General features: G+C 38.4%; 1 long non-coding RNA gene across 2 annotated transcripts in view; it reads right to left on the bottom strand.

Annotated features, from left to right (window-relative positions):
• LOC108530630 (uncharacterized) overlaps positions 1-20383 on the bottom strand; it is a 23578-nt gene extending 3195 nt beyond the window's left edge. The window contains exons 1-3 of one of the 2 annotated variants that reach the window (XR_001885914.1): positions 20227-20383; positions 17966-18093; positions 16506-16732 (exon numbers count right to left, since the gene is read on the bottom strand). This is a non-coding gene — a long non-coding RNA (uncharacterized LOC108530630). Of the gene's footprint in view, positions 1-16505; positions 16733-17965; positions 18094-20226 lie in introns of those variants that run through there. The other variant, XR_001885913.1, reaches the window with a different exon arrangement.
• Positions 20384-20398: the final 15 nt, after the last annotated feature.

Raw genomic sequence — 20398 nt, 5'->3', positions numbered from 1 at the left:
TTTTTTTTTAAGCTTTTCTTCTGGCTCAGAAATGTAAAATAAGCTATGACAACATCCTTTATATCTGTTCTTTTCCTATTTTTCTTTTTTTTTTTCTTTTCCAACCATTTTGTTTTAGGGGAGGGAAAAGAAGGAGAGTTCTAAGAAAAGCTTTTTGTAACAGGTTCAAAAGTATAAAAGCCATTTCAAGCTCCAGACATTTGTAGCCTTTATTTCTTTAGTCCTTGAAAGGGCTTTTTAAATGTTAACAGCTAAGATAGGACTGCTTTCCTATACTGATGTTCCAGGCTTCATTTCCTTTGTAGTCTTGAGTTCTTCCCCATCCTCAATCCCCCAGTAACCTCCATGCAGGCTTCCTTTTCAAAACAAAACAAACAACAATTTTTTTAAAAAAATATTTCATTCCTCATGATACACATACAAGCAGACTTCTAAGATCCCGTACACAATGGACACCTCTAATGATTTAGAGAATTAAAATATTTTGCTTGAATTTCTTCCATATTTGGTGATTTAATGTGCCCATTTATGCTTTCATTTCTAAAATAATAACATGTCACCTGCAAAGTTATTACAGCTAAAGTAGCTAACAAGAAGCTTTGTTGACCCCCTCTTCAGGAATGCTGAAATTTAATTTTTAAAAAAATATCAGCCAAAACATGTTCATTTATGTATTTAAATTTTTTAAATCAGTATGTACATATGATCCTGGGTCAGAAATAAATTGCATATATGCCAAGAAACAAGTCTGAAACACTGTATTCCAAGGTCTTAATAGTGATTACTATTCCTGAGTGGTGAGATTATAAATGTTTTATTTTAAATTTTATTCTTGCTTCTGAATATATTTTAATTTATCTTCAGTGTACATGCATTGTTTGTGACAATGGAAAATATTACTCTTCATTTTAAAAAGAAATGCTGTTTTCTTATTTTTCAGCACATCATATAGGTACTTTTAAAACATCCACATATATAGGCTGGGTGTGGTGGCTCATGCCTGTAATCTCAGCACTCTGGGAAATTAAGGTGGGTAGATTGTTTGAGCAGAGGAGTTAAAGACCAACCTGGGCAACATGGCGAAACCTTTCTTCTATTTTTAAAATTAAAAAAGAGAGAGAGAGAGAGAGAGAGAGAAATCCAAAGGTATACATTTATAATTAACTACTTATATTACACAGGCACATAATTTTAAAATATAATTTCTAAAATTATAAAACTATAAGTCATATAAATATAAAAACAGCATGAGTCAAAATGTTAAGTGTCAAGGAGTTTACTTAACTGAGTAATTAATGAGGAAACCAGTAAGTTAAAACCAATTCATTATAGAATTTGACTTACAGAAATTTGTATTCTCTACTGGATAAAGTCCATTTGCATTGCCAAGAATAAGAATAATTTACATTGTTATGGGCCAAAATCATTTGCATCCTTTTCAGATGTATAAAATTTCTCTTTTATCCCTACAGAGTTGTAAAATAGCCTACTCAATCAAAGATGATCAAAAGTACACACTCATTTAGAATCAAATAATCCCTGGAGAGTCCCTACACATTCAGCATTCCCCTGAAAGAAAACCCAGTTATCAGTTTTGCCTGCTTCCAAGTTTTTGACAAATTTTCTTGATATAATTTACTAATTAGTAAACATGCTTTCTTACGTATCACCTAGAAATGTTTAGTAAAGTTTTCTGTACCTTGATATAATCAAGGCATATCAGAGAATATTTGATAGTATAAACTAGGTTAGTATAAACTTTAGAAACTTCACACCAGGCCAGGTACAGTGGCTCACACCTGTAATGCCAACATTTTGGGAGGCCAAGGCTGGAGGATCACTTGAGTCCAGGAGTTCAAGGCTAGCCTGGGCAACATAGTGAGACCTCACCTCTACAAAAAATAAACAAAATTAGCCATGCAAGGTGGTATGGGCTTGTAGTCCAGCTACTAAGGAGGCTGAGGTGGGAGGATTGCTTGATCCCAGGAGGTAGAGGCTGCACCATGGCACCCCAGCCTGGGCAACAGAACAAAACTGTCTCAAAAAACAAAACAAACAAACAAACAAACAAAAACACTTTATACTAGTTTAAATCATGGAACATTAGTAAATTATAAAAACATAATGAAATACTGATATATGAAATAGGAAATACTGCATATGAGTAATTTTTATGTATGCAATATAAAACATAATCACAAACAAAATATCCATGAGGAAACAAGCTGTCAAACAAAATACGATCAGCTTTGAGTTTTCCTATCAGCAACTTTTCGAAGTTGAGAAAATTTTAAGGGATAAAACCTTAAAACTGGGCCGGGCGCGGTGGCTCAAGCCTGTAATCCCAGCACTTTGGGAGGCCGAGACGGGCGGATCACGAGGTCAGGAGATCAAGACCATTCTGGCTAACACGGTGAAACCCCGTCTCTACTAAAAAATACAAAAAACGAGCCGGGCGTGGTGGCGGGCGCCTGTAGTCCCAGCTACTCGGGAGGCTGAGGCAGGAGAATGGCGTAAACCCGGGAGGCGCAGCTTGCAGTGAGCTGAGATCCGGCCACTGCACTCCAGCCTGGACGACAGAGCAAGACTCCCGCCTCAAAAAAAAAAATCTTAAAACTAAGAAAAGTCCAGTAACATCTTCCTGGTGAACCACAAAGGGACTATACTGAGGAGACCCCCAACTCAAAGTAAATAGACTGTAGCACCAATTGGCCAACTTTAGGTAAGTGGTGGGGTACATTTTACCCAGGTGAGGGACGGGGTTGGGCCTGGGGCCCAACTTAGGACAATCTCTCCTAAGATAGAGAAGGTTAAAGGCCCTTTTAATAAAAGGCAAGGACACTTGATTAAACTTAGGTTCAAGGCCCAACTTAGGAAGCTTAGAGTCCTTCCTAAGATTTAGGGTGTTAGAGGTCCCACTTAGAAAAGTCTATATTGGCTAAAAATGGATTTGGCACTATGGGACGCTAACCACTATTCTCTTTGGATTAATCTGCCTTGCACTCTTTGCTGATGGCTATGGGTGACAGGATTAGGTATATACAAGATCATGGGACATGAGGAACTTTTTTTCTTCCCCAAGGGGGAAACTTGAGAGCTGATGGGTCTGCTGGAAAAGATCCCTTCACAACTGACAAGCAGCCGCCTGAAATTTGATTCAGTGTCACTGCAATGAGTGGGTCTTTCTCTAGCCTCCCTGAGCTCTCTACCTTCCCTGTTCCATGCAGGCAATGCTTCTCTCTCTCTCTCTTTCCTACCAGCCGTGTGAAGAATTGCCTGCTTCCCCTTCGCCTTTCACCATGATTGTAAGTTTCCTGAGGTCTCCCCAGCCATGCCTCTTGTATAGCCTGCAGAACTGTGAGTCAATTAAACCCATTTTCTTCATTAATTACGCACTTTTAAGTAATTCTTTATAGCACTGTGATAATGGAATAATATATAAAATTGCACAAATGGAACAGAATAGAGCCCAGAAATAAGGCTGCACATCTACAACCATCTGATCTTTGACATAGCTGAGAAAAACAAGCAATGGGGAAAAGACTCCCTATTCAATAAATGGTGCTGGGATAACTGGTTAGTCATATGCAGAAGATGGAAGCTGGACCCCTTCCTTACACAAAAATCAACTTAAGATGGATAAAAGACTTAAATGTAAAACCAACAACTATAAAAACCCTGAAAGACAACCTAGGCAATACCATCCTGGACATAAGAACAGGTAAAGATTTCATGACAAAGCCACCAAAAGCAATCACGACAAAAGTAAAAATTAATAAACTTAAGAAATTCCACACTGCAAAAAAACACTATATCAATAGAATAAATGGACAACCTACAGAATGGGAGAACGTATTTGCAAACTATGCATCTGACAAAGGTCTAATATCTAGCATCTACAAGAAACCTAAACAATTTAAACAAATTTACAAGATAGAAACAAACAACCCCATTAAAAAGGGCAATGGGCAGGGTGCAGTGGCTCATACCTGTAATCCCAGCACTTGGGAGGCCAAGGAAGGAGGATCGTTTGATGTCAGGAGTTCAAGAGCAGCCTGGCCAACATGGTGAGACCCTGTCTCTACAAAAATACAAAAATTAGCTGGGTGTGGTAGCACGTGCCTTTAATCCCAGCTACTTGGGAGGCTGAGACAGAAGAATCACTTGAACCCAGGAGGCAGAGGCTGCAGTGAGCCAAGATCATACCACTGCACTCCAGCCTGTATGACAAAGTGAAACTTTGTCTCAAAAAAAAAAAAAAAAAAAGGCAAAGGACATGAAATGACACTTCTCAAAAGAAAACATACATGCAGCCAATGAGCATATGGAAAAAAGCTCAATGTCACTATCATTAGAGAAATGCACATCAAAACCACAATGAGATACCATCTCACACCAGTCAAAATGGCTCTTACTAAAAAGTAAAAAACAATAGATGCTGGCACAGTTGCAGAGAAAAGGGAACACCTATATACTATTGGTGGGAGTGTAACTTAGTTCAACCATTGTGGAAAGCAGTATGGCAATTCCTCAAAGAGCTAAAAGGAGAACTACCATTCAATCCAGGAATCCCATTACTGGGTATATACCCAAAGGAATATAAATCACTCTACCATAAGACACATGCACACAAATGTTCATTGCAGCACTCTTCACAGTAGCAAAGACATGGAATCAACCTAATTGTCCATCAATTATAGATTGGATAAAGAAAATATAGTACATAGACACCATGGAATAGTATGCCGTCATAAAAAAGGATGAGATCATGTCTTTTGCGGGAATATGGATAGAGCTGGAGGCCATTATCCTTAGCAAACTAACGCGGGAACAGAAAACCAAATACCACATGTTCTCACCTATAAGAAGCATCTAAATGATAAGAACCTATGAACACAAAGAAGGAAACAACAGACACTGGGGGCTTCTTGAGGGGGGAAGGTGGGAGGAGCAAACGGAACCGAGAAGATAACTATTGGATACTGGGTTTAATACCTAGGTGATGAGATAATATATGCAACAAACTTCTGTGGCATGTGTTTACCTATGTAACAAACCTTCACATGTACCCCCAAACCTAAAATGAAAGTTAAAAAGAAAAAAAAAAACTGAGAAAAGTCCATCTACAGCAAGGCGCAATAGCTCACACCTGTAATCCTAGCACTTTGGGAAGCTGAGGCGGGCAGATCACTTGAGGCCAGGAGTTGGAGACCAGCCTGGCCAACATGGTGAAGCCCCATCTCCACTAAAAATACAAAAATTAGCCCGGCATGGTGGTGGGGGCCTGTGATCCCAGCTACTTGAACCTGGGAGGCAGAAGTTGCAGTGAGTCAAGACTGAGCCACTGCATTCCAGCCTGGGTAACAGAGAGAGACTCCAACTCAAAAAATAAAAAAGAAAGAAAAGTCCATCCACTCAATTTTTCCCCTTTCCCCTCTCAACTAAGAAATGATTGCCGTTATTTGAATTTTACAATGGAACAACTAAATCCAAATCACAGAAGCATAGTCTGATGAAGAAACTTGAGGCCCAAATAATTTCTGTGACTTTCTGAAGTCTCAAAAACCACTGATTCAACAATACTAGTTTGTATACAAATTATAATTCACATTTGTACTATATTACATAAAACTGGGCCTTAAACGTAAAAGTAATTTTTAAATTACTGAATACAATAACTAATTAGTTAATTGATACACACAAGCACATTGAGGGAATACTTGGATTTTTAGACTATTGTCTTGAAAGAGAATAAATCTCCTTTCTTGGAGGTAAGCATCCCAAATTTGAAGAAAATTGATTATTTGCAATTTTTCACTCAATAAACATGTATACCATGTGTGAATTAACTCTGTGTAGCAGCATAACATAGTGATTAAGAGCATAAACACTTAGAGCCAGACTAGGCCATCAGCTCTACTAATTCAGCTCTGCCTCAGTTTCCTGATCTGTAAAACGGATAATAATAGTACGTAACAAATGTAAAGCATATGTAAGGAACAAACTGGGCACAAAGTAAGCATTACCAACATGTTTGTCAAGTTTGTGGTTCCAAAAAATGTGGTCTTCATTCAGAATGACTGTAGGCTTTAAAAAAAAAAAAAAAACAAAGAGGGACAATAAAATGTGGTCCTCAGACCAGCAGCATCAACATCTGAGAATTTGTTAGAAATGTAAATTTTGGGACTCATCAGAGACCTACTAAATCAGAAACTCTGGGGTAGGGCTCAGCAATCTAAGCTTAAACAAAACATCTATCAGTTGATTCCAATGCCCATTAACGTTTGGGAACCATTGCTGCAAATTAATAGGATTTTATCTCTTCCTCTCTAGACTTTAGTGCATGTGTGTGTATATATATTCATTAGTATACTTGGTGTTTTGCACATCTCATCTTTTGTCATAAAACTACTGAAATAGTTTCAACACTGAAGGTAACTTCACACCCATTAGGATGGTTATAATAAAAAAGATGATGACAAATGTTGGCAATGACGTGGAGAAATTGAACTCTTTATACACTGTTGATGGGAATGTAAAACAGTACAGCCACTTTGGAAAACAGTCTGACAGTTCCTCAAAAGGTTAAATATAGAGTAACCATATGATCCAGCAATTCCACTCCTAGACATATATTCACAAGAATTGGAAACAAAGTCATACAAAAATCTCTTCTACACAAATGTTCATTGCAGCATTATTCATAATAGCAAAAAAGTGGAAACAACCCAAATGCCTATCAACTGATGAATGGACAAACCAAATACAGTATATCCATAAAATGGAATCTGATTCAGCCAAAAAAGGAATGAAGTACTGATACATTCAACAATATGGGTGAACCTTAAAAACATGCCAAGTGGCTGGGCACAGTGACTCATGCCTATAATCCCAACACTTTGGAAGGCCAAAGCAGGTGGATCCCTTGAACCCAGGAGTTAGAGATCAGTGTGGACAACATGGTGAAACCTTTTCTCTACAAAAAAAATACAAAAATTAGCTGGGTGTGGTGGTGCACACCTATAGTCCCAGCTACTGAGGAGGCTGAGATAGAGGTTGCAGTGAACAGAGATCGTGCCACTGCACTCCAGCCTGAATGACAGAGTGAGACCCTGTCTTAAAAAAAAGAAAAAAAAAATGCTAAGTGAAACGAACCAGTCACAAAAGACCACATATTGTATGATTCCATTTATATGAAATGGCTACAAGAGGCAAATATAGAGAGAAAGCAAGTAGATTAGTGGTTGCCTGGGGTTGGGGGAGATGAGAGGAAAACAAGGAGGAGGGATGGCTAACAGGTGCAGAGTTTCTTTTTTTCCTCTCTATATTTTTCCTCATTTGGATGAAGAAAGAAAATTCAGTTAGCTAAGGATTGAAGTCAACTAAATTTCAATTAATTGAAATGTTAGAAAATTAAGTGTTTTTTATTTATACATGTTATAGTATTACTAATAGATGAATTTTTTAAAAAATTAGTATTTTAGCACATCCTTAGAATAACTTCTTGTTCTGTATTAATTTTAGATTTTGAAACATGAATATTAAATATAAAGTTAATTGTTTTAAATTTTTTAGTTAATGACCACCAAAAACAATACCTCCCTTCCTATTTGAACTGTCTTAAAATTCAGAGTTAAATTTAAACTTCAGCTGGGAAAAGGTCTATTTCAGGTTCTTCTAATATCTACCTCAGGTATAAAATTTCTTTTGAGGGTGATAAAAATGTTGTAAAATCAATAGTGATGGCTGGGCATGGTGGCTCATGCCTATAATCCCAGTACTTTGGGAGGCCAAGGCGGGAGGATTACTTGAGGTCAGGAGTTCAAGACCAGTCTGGCCAACATGCTGAAACCCCGTCTGTACTAAAAATACAAAAATCAGCTGGGCGTGGTAGTACACGCCTGTAATCCCAGCTACCCAGCTACGAGGAGGCTGGGGCACAAGAATCACTTGAACCCGGGAGGCAGAGGTTGCAGTGAGCTAAGATTATGCCACTGCACTCCAGCCTGGGTGACAGAGTGAGACTCTGTCTCAAAAATAAATAAATAAATAAATACAATCAATAGTGATGGTTGCACAGCTCTGTGACTACATTAAAAAACATGTAATTGTATACTTTCAATAGGTGAATTATATAGTATGTAAATTATACCAAAAATAAAAGTTATTATTTAAAAAGCTTAAAGGCATATGCTAAGATATTATTATTGATGGAAAATACATGTGATATAACAATTTATGCAATAACAATAATCTATATTTAAAACTCTAAATTGTATTATCCTGGAAGTCAGGGAGGGAAGAACAGGGCAAAAGTAAAGGTTCCAAATTATTCACAAATATAGTGACTGATGAGACACTCAGATATTGCTTTACTCTTGATTAGAGCAAAAATTAAAATATAACCATTGAAAACAAAGTATTAAGACCAAAATGTAATAGTCTCAAAATCACTAGAATAAAGAGACCAGAAGGAATTATGCTTAGATGTTAACTGTGGCAACCTCAGAACTATGGCATTACTAAGTGATTTTATTTCCTTTTCATATTTTTATTTTCCATGTCTTTTCCAATAAATTATTTTATTTTTGTGTGAGTCTGCTTATCTTTGTGACCCTGACTTTTCTAAAATCCAATTTTACTTACTTGTGTATTCACTTACGGTTAAATTTTTAGTTAATATATTCAGATAATTCAAAGTTCAAAAGACAGAAAAGCATAGTGAAAATCTCCTTGCTACCAGTACACCTAGCCCCACCTACCACTACTCCAACCATGGAGTCTAAAACTGTGATCAGTTTCTTGGATATTTTGGGGAAATATGTCATGAATATACATTGATTATTTTAATACAGAGCACAAGTTAATATATCTACTTCATTTTATTTGCTATACTCACCTGCTTTTTTTTTTTTTTTTTTTTTTTTTTTTTTTTTTTTTTTTTTGAGACGGAGTCTCGGCTCTGTCGCCCAGGCTGGAGTGCAGTGCCGGCCGGATCTCGTGCTCCACTGCAAGCTCTGGCCTCCCGGGTCACGCCTTTCTCGCTGCCTAGCCTCCTGAGCAGCTGGACCACAGGTGCCCGCCACCTCGCCGGCTAGTTTTGTATTTTTTAGTAGAGACGGTGGTGTCACCATGTTAGCCCAGGATGGTCTCATCTCCTGACCTCGTGATCCCCCCGTGCTCGGCCTCCCAGCCAGTGCTGGGACTTACAAGGCTTGAGCCACCGCTCCGGCCGCTTTTTTTTTTTTTTTTCTGGAGACTGCCGACTGCCCCATATCAGTACCTACAGAGCTTCATCTTTCTTTTCAATGGCTACATAGTATTCCACTGTGTGGATGTAACATAATATAACATAATTTATTTAGCCAGTCTCATGCTGACATAATACTTTTTTTTTTTTTTTTTGAGACAGAATCTTGGAATCTTGCTGTGCTGACCAGGCTAGAACGCAAGGGTGTGATCTTAGCTCACAGAAGCCTTGACCTCCCAGGATCAGGCAATTTTTGTGCCTCAGCCTCCTGAGCAACTGGGACTGTAGGTGCACGCCACAACACCCAGCAATTTTTATTTTATTTTATTTTATTTTTTTTTTGTATTTTTAGTAGAGATGAGGTTTTACCATCTTTCCCAGGCTAGTCTCGTATTCCTTACCTCAAGGAATCTGCCAACCTCAGCCTCCCAAAGTGCTGGGATTACAGACATGAGACACCGTGCCCAGCGCCATATTACTTTTATAACTGACAAGAACAACACAGGAATGTTAGGGGAAATTTTATCCAGTTTTCTTTTTTAATTTTTTTCAACTTCATATGCTCTGGATCAGTGTTTATTATTTGAATTTTCTTTTTTAAAAAGGATTATTACCCACTAATTTAAACTCATAGCTTCTTTTTGACAATACTAATTGGAATATTGCTGCTTTATGTATATATAGACTTTATGGCCAGAACAGAAGATATACATCTGGGTGGAGACCACCTCAGCACCGCAAAGCCACTATAGCCAGACTGCCTCTCTAGATTCCTCCACCCTCGGCAGGGCATTTGTGAAAGAAAGGCAGCAGCCCCAGTCAGGGGCTTATAGATAAAATTCCTATCTCCCTGGGACAGAAAACCTGGGGAAAGGGGCGTCTGTGGGCGCAGCTGCAGCAGACTTAAAGCTGCAGCAGACTTAAATGTTCCTGCCTGCTGGCTCTGAGGAGAGCAGCAGATCTCCCAGCATAGGACTCGAGCCCTGCTAAGGGACAGATTGCCTCCTCAAGTGGGTCCCTGACCCCAGTGCCTCTTGACCGGGAGACAGCTCCTAGCAGGGATCAACAGACACCCCACACAGGAGAGCTCTGACTGGCATCTGGCAGGTGCCCCTCTAGGATGAAGCTTCCAGAGGAAGGATCATGCAGAAGTCTTTGCTGTTCTGCAGCCTCTGCTGGTGATAGCCAGGCAAACAGAGTCTGGAGTGGACCGCCAACAAATACCAGCAAACCTGTAGCAGAGGGGCCTGACTGTTAGAAGGAAAACTAACAAACAGAAAGGAATAGCATCAACATCAACAGAAATGACTTCCACACAGAAACCCCATCCAAAGGTCACCAACATCAAAGACAAAAGGTAGACAAATCCACAAAGATGAGGAAAAACCAGTGCAAAAATGCTGAAAATTCCAAAAACCAGAACATCTCTTTTCCTCCAAAGGATCACAACTTCTGGCCAGCATGGGAACAATCCTGAATGGAGAATGAGTTTCATGAACTGACAGAAGTAGGCTTCAGAAGGTTGGTAATAACAAACTCCTCCGAGCCAAAGGAGAATGTTCTAACCCAATGCAAGGAAGCTAAGAATCTTGAAAAAAGGTTAGAGGAATTGCTAACTAGAATAAACAGTTTAGAGAAGAACATAAATGAATGAATGGAGCTGAAAAACACAGCATGAAAACTTTGTGAAGCATACACAAGTATTAATGGCCAAATTGACCAAGCAGAAGAAAGGATATCAGACATTGAAGATCAACTTAATGAAATAAAGCATGAAGAGAAGATTAGAGAAATAAGAACAAAAAGAAATGAACAAAGCCTCCAAGAAATATGGGACTATGTGAAAGACCAAACCTACATTTGATTGGTGTACCTGAAAGTGATGGGGAGAATGGAACCAAGTTGGAAAACACTTCAGGGTGTTATCCAGGAGAACTTCCCCAACCTAGCAAGGCAGGCCAACATCCAAATTCAGGAAATACAGAGAACACCACAAAGATACTCCTCAAGAAGAGCAACTCCAAGACACATAATTTTCAGATTCACCAAGGTTGAAATGAAGGAAAAAATGTTAAGGGCAGCCAGAGAGAAAGTTCGGATTACCCACAAAGGGAAACCCATCAGACTAACAGCAGATGTCTCTGCAGAAATCCTACGAGCCAGAAGAGAGTGGGGGCCAGTATTCAACAATCTTAAGGAAAAGAATTTTCAACCCAGAATTTATATCCAGCCAAACTAAGCTTCATAAGTAAAGGAGAAATAAAATCCTTTACAAACAAGCAAATGCTGAGAGATTTCGTAACCCCCAGGCCTGCCTTACAAGAGCTCCTAAAGGAAGCACTAAATATGGAAAGGAAAAACCAGTACCAGTCACTGCAAAAACATACCAAATTGTAAAGACCATCGACACTATGAAGAAACTGCATCAACTAATGGGCAAAATAACCAGCTAACATCATAATGACAGGATCAAATTCACACATAATATTAACCTTAAATGTAAATGAGCTAAATGCCCCAATTAAAAGACACAGGCTGGCAAATTGGATAGTCAAGACCCACCAGTGTGCTATATTCAGGAGACCTATCTCACGTGCAAAGACACACATAGGCTCAAAATAAAGGGATAGAGGAATATTTACCAAGCAAATAAAAGGCAAAAAAAAAAAAAAAAAAATCAGAGGTTGCAATCCTAGTCTCTGATAAAACAGACTTTAAACCAACAAAGATCAAAAAAGAGAAAGAAGGGCATTACATAATAGTAAAGGAATCAAGTCAACAGGAAGAGCTAACTATCCTAAATATATATGCATCCAATACAGGAGCACCCAGATTCATAAAGCAAGTTCTTAGAGACCTACAAAGAGACTTAGACTCCCACACATAATAGTGGGAGACTTTAACACCCCACTGCCAATATTAGACAGATCAACCAGACAGAAAATTAACAAGGATATTCAGGACTTGAACTCAGCTCTGGATCAAGTGGACCCAATAGACATCTACAGAACTCTCCATCCCAAATCAAGAGAACATACATTCTTCTCAGTACCACATTGCACTTATCCTAAAATTGGCCACACAATTGGAAGTAAAACACTCCTCAGCAAATGCAAAAGAACGGAAATAAAAAGCAAGTCTCTCAGACCCAGTGCAATCAAATTAGAACTCAGGATTAAGAAACTCACTCAAAACCACACAACTACATGGAAACTAAACAACCTGCTCCTGAACGACTACTGGCTAAACAATGAAATTAAGGGAAAAATAAATAAGTTATTTCAAACCAATGCGAACAAAGACACAACACACCAGAATCTCTGGGACATAGCTAAAGCAGTGTTTACAGGGAAATTTATAGCACTAAATGCCCATAGGAAAAAGCATGAAAGATCTAAAATCAACACCCTAATATCACAATTAAAAGAACTAGAGAAGCAAGAGCAAACAAATTCAAAAGCTAGTAGAAGGCAAGAAATAACTAAGATCAGAGCAGAACTGAAGGAGATACACAAAAAACCCCTCAGAAAATCCATGAATCCAGGAGCTGATTTTTTAAAAAGATCAACAAAATAGATAGACCACTAGCCAGAGTAATAAAGAAGAAAAGAGAGAAGAATCAAATAGACACAATAAACAATGATAAAGGGGATATCACCACTGATCCCACAGGAATACAAACTACCACCAAAGAATACTATAAACACCTCTACGTAAATGAACTAGAAAATCTAGAAGAAGTGGATAAATTCCTGGATAGATATACCCTCCTGAGACTAAACCAGGAAGAAGCCGAATCCCTGAGCAGACCAATAACAAGTTCTAAAATTGAGGCAGTAATTAATAGCCTACCAACCAAAAGAAGCCCAGAACCAGACGGATTCACAGCCGAATTCTACCAGAGATACAAAGGGGAACTGGTACTATTCCTTCTGAAACTCTTCCAAATAGAAAAAGAGGGACTCCTCCCTAACTCACTTTATGAGTTCAGCATTATCCTGATACCAAACCTGGCAGAGACACAACAAAAAAAGAAATTTTGAGGTCAATATCCCTGATGAACATCAACGTGAAAATCCTCAATAAAATACTGGCAAACCAAATCCAGCAGCACATGAAAAAGCTTATCCACCACGATCAAGTCAACCTCATCCCTGGGATGCAAGGCTGGTTCAACACATGCAAATCAATAAATGTAATCCATTGCATAAACAGAACCAATGACAAAAACCACATGATTATCTCAATAGATGCAGAAAAGGCCTTCAATAAAATTCAACACCCCTTCATACTAAAAACTCTCAATAAATTAGGTATTGATGGAATGTATGTCAAAATAATAAGAGATATTTATGACAAACCCACAGCCAGTATCATACTGAATGGGCAAAAACTGGAAACTTCTTTGAAAACTGGCACAAGACAAGGATACCCTCTCTCACCACTCCTATTCAATATAGTATTGGAAGTTCTGGCCAGGGCAGTCAGTCAAGAGAAAGAAATAAAGGGTATTCAAATAGGAAAAGAGGAAGTCAAATTGTCTCTGTTTGCAGACGACATGATTGTATATTTAGAAAACCCCATCATCTCAGTCCAAAATCTCCTTAAGCTGATAAGTAACTTCAGCAGTCTCAGAATACAAACTCAATGTACAAAAATGACAAGCATTCCTATACACCAATAATAGACAGAGAGCCAATTCATGAGTGAACTCCCAACCACAATCGCTACAAAAAGAATAAAATACCTAGGAATACAACTTACAAGTGATGTGAAGGACCTCTTCAAGGAGAACTACAAACCACTGCTCAAGGAAATAAGAGAGGAGACAAATAAGTGGAAAAACATTCCATGCTCATGAATAGGAAGAATCAATATAGTGAAAATGGTCATACTGCCCAAGTTAATTTATAGATTCAATGCTATCCCCATCAATCTACCATTGACTTTCTTCACAAATAAGAAAAAACTACTTTGTTTCATATGGAAACAAAAAAGAGCCCATATAATTTTAAAAGCCCAGACAATCTTAAGCAAAAAGAACAGAGCTGGAGGCATCAAGATACCTGGCTTCAAACTATGCTACAAGGCTACAGTAACCAAAGCAGCATGGTACGGGTACCAAAAAAGATATATAGACCAATGGAACAGAACAGAGGCTTCTGAAATAATACCACATATCTACAACTATCTGATCTTTGACAAACCTGACACAAACAAGCAGTTGGGGAAAGGATTCCCTATTTACTGAACGGTTTTGGGAAAACTGGCTAGCCATATGCAGAAAACTGAAACTGGACCCCTTCCTTACACCTTATACAAAAATTAACTCAAGGTAGATTAAAACTTAAACATAAGACCTAAAACCATAAAACCCTAGATGAAAACCTAGGCAATACCATTCAGGACATAAGCATGGGCAAAGACTTCATGACTAAAACGCCAAAACAATGGCAACAAAAGCCAAAATTGACAAATGGGATCTAATTAAACTAAAGAGCTTCTGCACAGCAAAAGAAACTACCATCGGAGTGAACAGGAAACCTACAGAATGGGAGAAAAATTTTTGCAATCTATCTATCTGACAAAGGGCTAATATCCAGAATCTGCACAGAACGTAAACAAATTTACAGGAAAAAAACAACCCCATCAAAAAGTGGGTGAAGGATATGAACAGACACTTCTCTAAAGAAGACATTTACGCAGCCAACAAATACATGAGAAAAAGCTCATCATCACTAGTCATTAGAGAAGTGCAAATCAAAACCACAATCATTTCATGCCAGTTAGAAGGGCAATCATTAAAAAGTCAAGAAACAACAGATGCTGGAGAGAATGTGGAGAAATAGGAATGCTGAATTAATTCAACCATTGTGGAAGACAGTGTGGTGATTCCTCAAGGATCTAGAACAAGAAATACCATTTGACCCAGCAATCCCTTTACTGGGTATATACCCAAAGGATTATAAATTATTCTACTTTAAAGACACATGCACATGTATGTTTATTGAAGCACTGTTCACAATAGCAAAGACTTGGAACCAACCCAAATGCCCATCAATGACAGACTGGATAAAGAAAATGTGGCACATATAAACCATGGAATACTATGCAGTATGAGTTCACGTCCTTTGCAGGGACATGGATGAAGGTGGAAACCATGAGTCTCAGCAAACTATCACAAGAACAGAAAACCAAATACCACATGTTCCTACTCATAAGCAGCAGCTGAACAATGAGAACACATGGACACAGGGAGGGGAACATCACACGCCGGAGCCTGTTGGGGGTGGGGGGCTAGGGGAGGGATAGCATTATAAGAAATACCTAATGTAGATGATGGCACGTGTATACCTATGTAACAAACCTGCACGTTCTGCACTTCTGTTCTGTATCCCAGAACTTAAAGTATAATAACAAAAAAAGAAGATATACATCAACAACAATTTTATTGAAGCAATTTTAAGCAATACATTTTTCATTTCCCTTTTCATTCCTCTTTCATTTAAGTTCCTAGGTATGTGTGAAATAATCATGTTAATATTTATAGTGCCACATTTTAAATCACAGTAGCACTCTGACAAATCTGCCTGCCCAATGGACAGAATGGGAGTTAACCAATCATCAACCATCATCAACCACAAATATGTATTTATTTATACCTTGTTTTCAGGATTCTGTTAGACCCTAGAGTTGCATTTATGTTATACCTTTAAAATCAGCTTCTAAATAGGTTTCATCTCATAGTCCACCACAGCTTTTTTTTTCACATTTTTTGCCTTTGCTTCAATGACACTAACCTATCCTTCTTCTAGTTCTATGTCTACCTTCTAACCTCACGCTCTTCTTCCTCATTCCATCCTTAATCGTCTCCTCCTCCTTCTGTTCTAAGTATCTCTCTTCTAGGCACTCACTAGGCAAGCTCAATTACTCTCCTTGTTGACTCATCACCTCTAGATGGGTGATTTCTAAGTTTATTGCTCTCTCCTAACTTTGAAGCCCATATTTTTAACAGTTCCACTTGGTGTCCCGCCAATACTTTAACATCTCTAAAATCAAACTCATCCTACCACATAAACCTGCTCCTCTCTTATCTCACCCATTCATATATTAAAACAACAAATATCTATTGAGTGATAGTTTACATATGTCATGGTGCTAAGCTCAGATCCTATCCAAAAGCAGCTTAGAGTCTAGAACAGTCAGTAAGCCTAGTATCTTTGTTCAATACCTTTATTATAGCACATATTTTTGTTGTGGCAGGCTAAACAAGATAAGTAAAAGATAATAGTAGAAAATAAGAAAAATAAGACTGGAATGATTATTGAGATCAGAATATCGAACTTATTCTTCCTCAAGAAGTGAATTCTTGTTTTAATTATAGGCTTAATTCTATCAACTTAATTCTGTATAAAATGGGGAGCTCCAAGAAGTTTTTGAGCAGGAGAATCTCTACATTCCATTTTCAGAGGTCGAATCTGGCTAGAATGCATAAAATGAATTTAAATGGAGAAGTATTAGAAAATAGGTCATACAGATCTATGAAAGAGATTATCTTAATCTGAACACATATAGTGAGAGACTCAAACTCAAGGCTTTTCACAGCCTGGCTTTGACTAGCCTATAGAATTTTGTCTCAGAATACAATACTTTTAGGCTTGTCAGGTTTCAGCACACTGGACACTAACCATCACTGAATACATGCCCCATCCTGCCCAAACTGTTTTTCAAGGCCTAGCTCAAAAACTTTTGGGAAATAATTTTCTGATTTCCCTCAGCCAAAATGAGCTGTTCCCACAGCATTTTATTTGTAATTTACTGATGCCACTTAATCATTCTCCTGCCAAGCTGTAAACTCCTTGCAGTAAAGGATTATGCATTATTTACTCTGGTTTTCCTCAAACTTGGCACACTTCCTGACATATATGAAACATCTTATTTAATGTTGGGTTATATTGGCACAGTGGAAAGTGCACTGGCTTTTGGAATTAGACTTAAGGACTGAATCACTCACTAGCTACATCACTTTAAGCAAGCATTTAACTTTTCTTAAGCTTAATTACCTATAAAATTACCTACTTCTTGCAAATTATTGTGAAACTTTGAAGTCAATTCTAAAATCACCTATAAAAGCCCGTAGCAAAGTATATGGTACATGGTGGGTATTTAATAAATGGTAACTGTAATTATGGCCCTAGGAATTTTTTTTTTTTTTAGTCTCAAGTGAAACAGCAGATTTTTTGTACACAGCATAATCTTCAAACCCTTTATTTCCTCTTCAGGTTTAACTATGCTCAATTATGACTATCCCTGGTTGAGAGAATGTACTCGACAAACATCTGTGACTGCCTACTACATGCTAAATGTTGGGAAAATTTTTTAAAAATGGAAAGTTCTCAGTGACAGGGCCTCCTCTCCTTGTCTGTACTACCCAAGAAAGAACACTGCTGAGTTTCTGGGTCTCATATAAGATACCATTCTGGTACTATATAATTTCATCCTTCCTATATTAATTCAGAAACATTTATTAGCTATCCTGTAGCAGGCATTGTGCCAGAAACAAAATGGAGATGAAACAGTCCCAATCCTGAAGAAGGTATTTCATTGTTTCACTCGTGATAGTGTATCTTCGTTTTTACAACACAAGAAAGAGGAGCATTACTGAGTTTCTGTGGCATATATGCATTCTATTACACTGTATAATTTCATCCTTACCTATAGCCTTCTGTATATGAGTAAAATCTGATAAAATGTTCCAGTTTTTAGTATTTCCTATGTTACTTTTTGGTTTGTGATCTTCTTTCATAGTAACTTGAAGATTTACCATCCAGATGCCAACAATTCTGGTGAAGAAATAAAAGACATGTTGCTAGCTCATTAAAGTTTTCTGGACTTTCACCAACTAGTAAAATTAAAATTATATAGTAACTACTATTATTGATAGTCCTTTCTTATTTCCAGAATTCTTTTTTTTTTTTTTTGTGAGATGGAGTCCCGCTCTTCGGCCCGGGCTGGAGTGCAGTGACTGGATCCAGCTCACTGCAAGGCTCCGCTCCCGGGTTCACGCAATTCTCCTGCCGCTCAGCCCTCCCAAGTAGCTGGGAGTGTACAGGCGCCCACCACCTTCCGCCCGCTAGTTTTTTTTTTGTTTTTTTTTTTTTTTTTTTTGTTATTTTAGTAGAGACGGGGTTTCACGGTTAGGCCAGGATGGTCTCAATCTCCTGACCTCGTGATCCGCTCGTTCTTCGCCTCCCAAAGTGCTGGATTACATTACAGGGCCCTTGAGCCACGCTGCCGCGGTCCCATTTCAGAATTCTTTTTAGCAGTCTAAAGTCATGCCTATCGGTGTTGCCATTCTTATTGTTTTGGTTAAATATATGCTACTAGAGTCTTAAATAACCATTTGTCAAATTTCATTAGAGGTGAACTGTAGTTAAATTGCTACAAACTCATGTAACTTAAACTGTATATTTCATTGTAATAATAGACGAGCCTATGGAGTAGAATCATCCGGAAATTAGTATGAAATATTATTTAATTCTAGCAAAAAGCAATCACGCACTCCTACAAACATATGTTTTGGTTTTTCCTCTTGGGTACTCTCCCACTCCTCCTTATTTATAATTTATTCTTTACCACAGAACTAAAAGTTACCGATGTCTTTGTTGGTTTCATTAGGCTTAATTATAATCATGATGACCTCTGACATCTTTTTTTGCTATTATGGATTATCTTAATACTTTTGTCAATATATTGCTTATTATTATGCTATTTTCTGCTTCCAAAATAAGGGAGAATTTTAATCTATGAGCTGCATAAATTCAGAAAACTACGGCTTCCACTGTCACAGTTTCTATGAATGGTTCAGTGATGATCTGAAATCTGTGTAAGTAAATATTGGTACCACATGCAGTCAATACTAGAGCAATTGGCTGAGTTGCAAAAGCCATATGGCTAAGCATTGTTTCACAGCCCTGCTCTCAGTTCCGAAACACAGATATTTGGTGTATTAATCCCTATCTACTTAACTATTATTTTATTTAGATCCGAGTCTTGCTAATGTCACCTAGCTGGAGTGGCAGTGGCGCCATCTCAGCCCTTTTCGCTGAATAAAAACCCTTCCAACCTCGCGGGTTCAGGCCGATTCTCCTGCCGCAGCACCCCAGTAGCTGGGATTACAGGCATTGCGCACCAGCGCAGGCACATTCTTGCTATTCTTAGTATGAGATCGGTGTTTCACCATGTGGTTGCAGGCTGTCTCGAACTCCTGATCTCGTGATCCACCCGGCCTCAGCCTCCCAAAATGCTGGGATACCAGGGCCTGAGTCACCGCCCCCCCCCAGCCTAGTTTTTTGCTTAAAAAAAAAAAAAAATCACGTTATGTATTCAAGGTGAGAAAGCTTCAGAATTACTAAGGACAAGGATTCTGACAGAAAGTTAAGTTCAGACCTGGTTACAGATTCAGACACCTTGATAAAGTAGGAGATAGTCTCCAGTATCTTAACAATAAATACTTTTAAATGCAAGGCTTTTTGAGTAGAGGAGTGATCACTTGAATCTGGAGAGGGCGAGAAATGGGGAGGGATTGCTAACGGGCACTGGGGTTCCTTTTGGAGTGGTGAAACGTCTTGGAATCAGAGGTGACAGCTGCACACGATTGTGAATGTACTAAGTGCCACTGGACTGTACACTTTAAGATGGTTTTTATGTGTAAATTTCATCTCAATACTTTTAAAAAAGGGGGCGGGCTTATGTAGCAGGGATGGACTTTGCTTGGTGAAGGCCCCTACCGTACGGTGCCCAGACATCCGCAGCGAGGTCAGTAAGGAGCACTCCCACCTCACACAAAGCCATATGAAAACTTAACAGATTTCCCTCAGCTGAATCCCCGTTTTCAATAACCGCCAATTAGCCAACATTTAACAACATACTAAACTCATTTCTGTATGGGAAAATAGCGAAATATTCATCAAAACCTTTAGAAAGCAGCATCACCGGCCACTTAGAAATCCCCTGCGCGCAATGGAGAACACCAGGGTGGAAATGGTAGAAGCCATTTTTTGTTAAGGTTTTTGTCCTGGGTGGAGGGTATTCGTGAGGATTCAGTCAGCCTGAAACATTACATTTAAACACAGGTGCCTAGTTACG

Source organism: Rhinopithecus bieti, unplaced genomic scaffold (genome assembly GCF_001698545.2).
Source record: "Rhinopithecus bieti isolate Rb0 unplaced genomic scaffold, ASM169854v2 scaffold_8211, whole genome shotgun sequence".
NCBI classification, from domain to species: Eukaryota; Metazoa; Chordata; class Mammalia; order Primates; family Cercopithecidae; genus Rhinopithecus; species Rhinopithecus bieti.
This window is presented reverse-complemented; position numbering and strand designations above follow the sequence as displayed.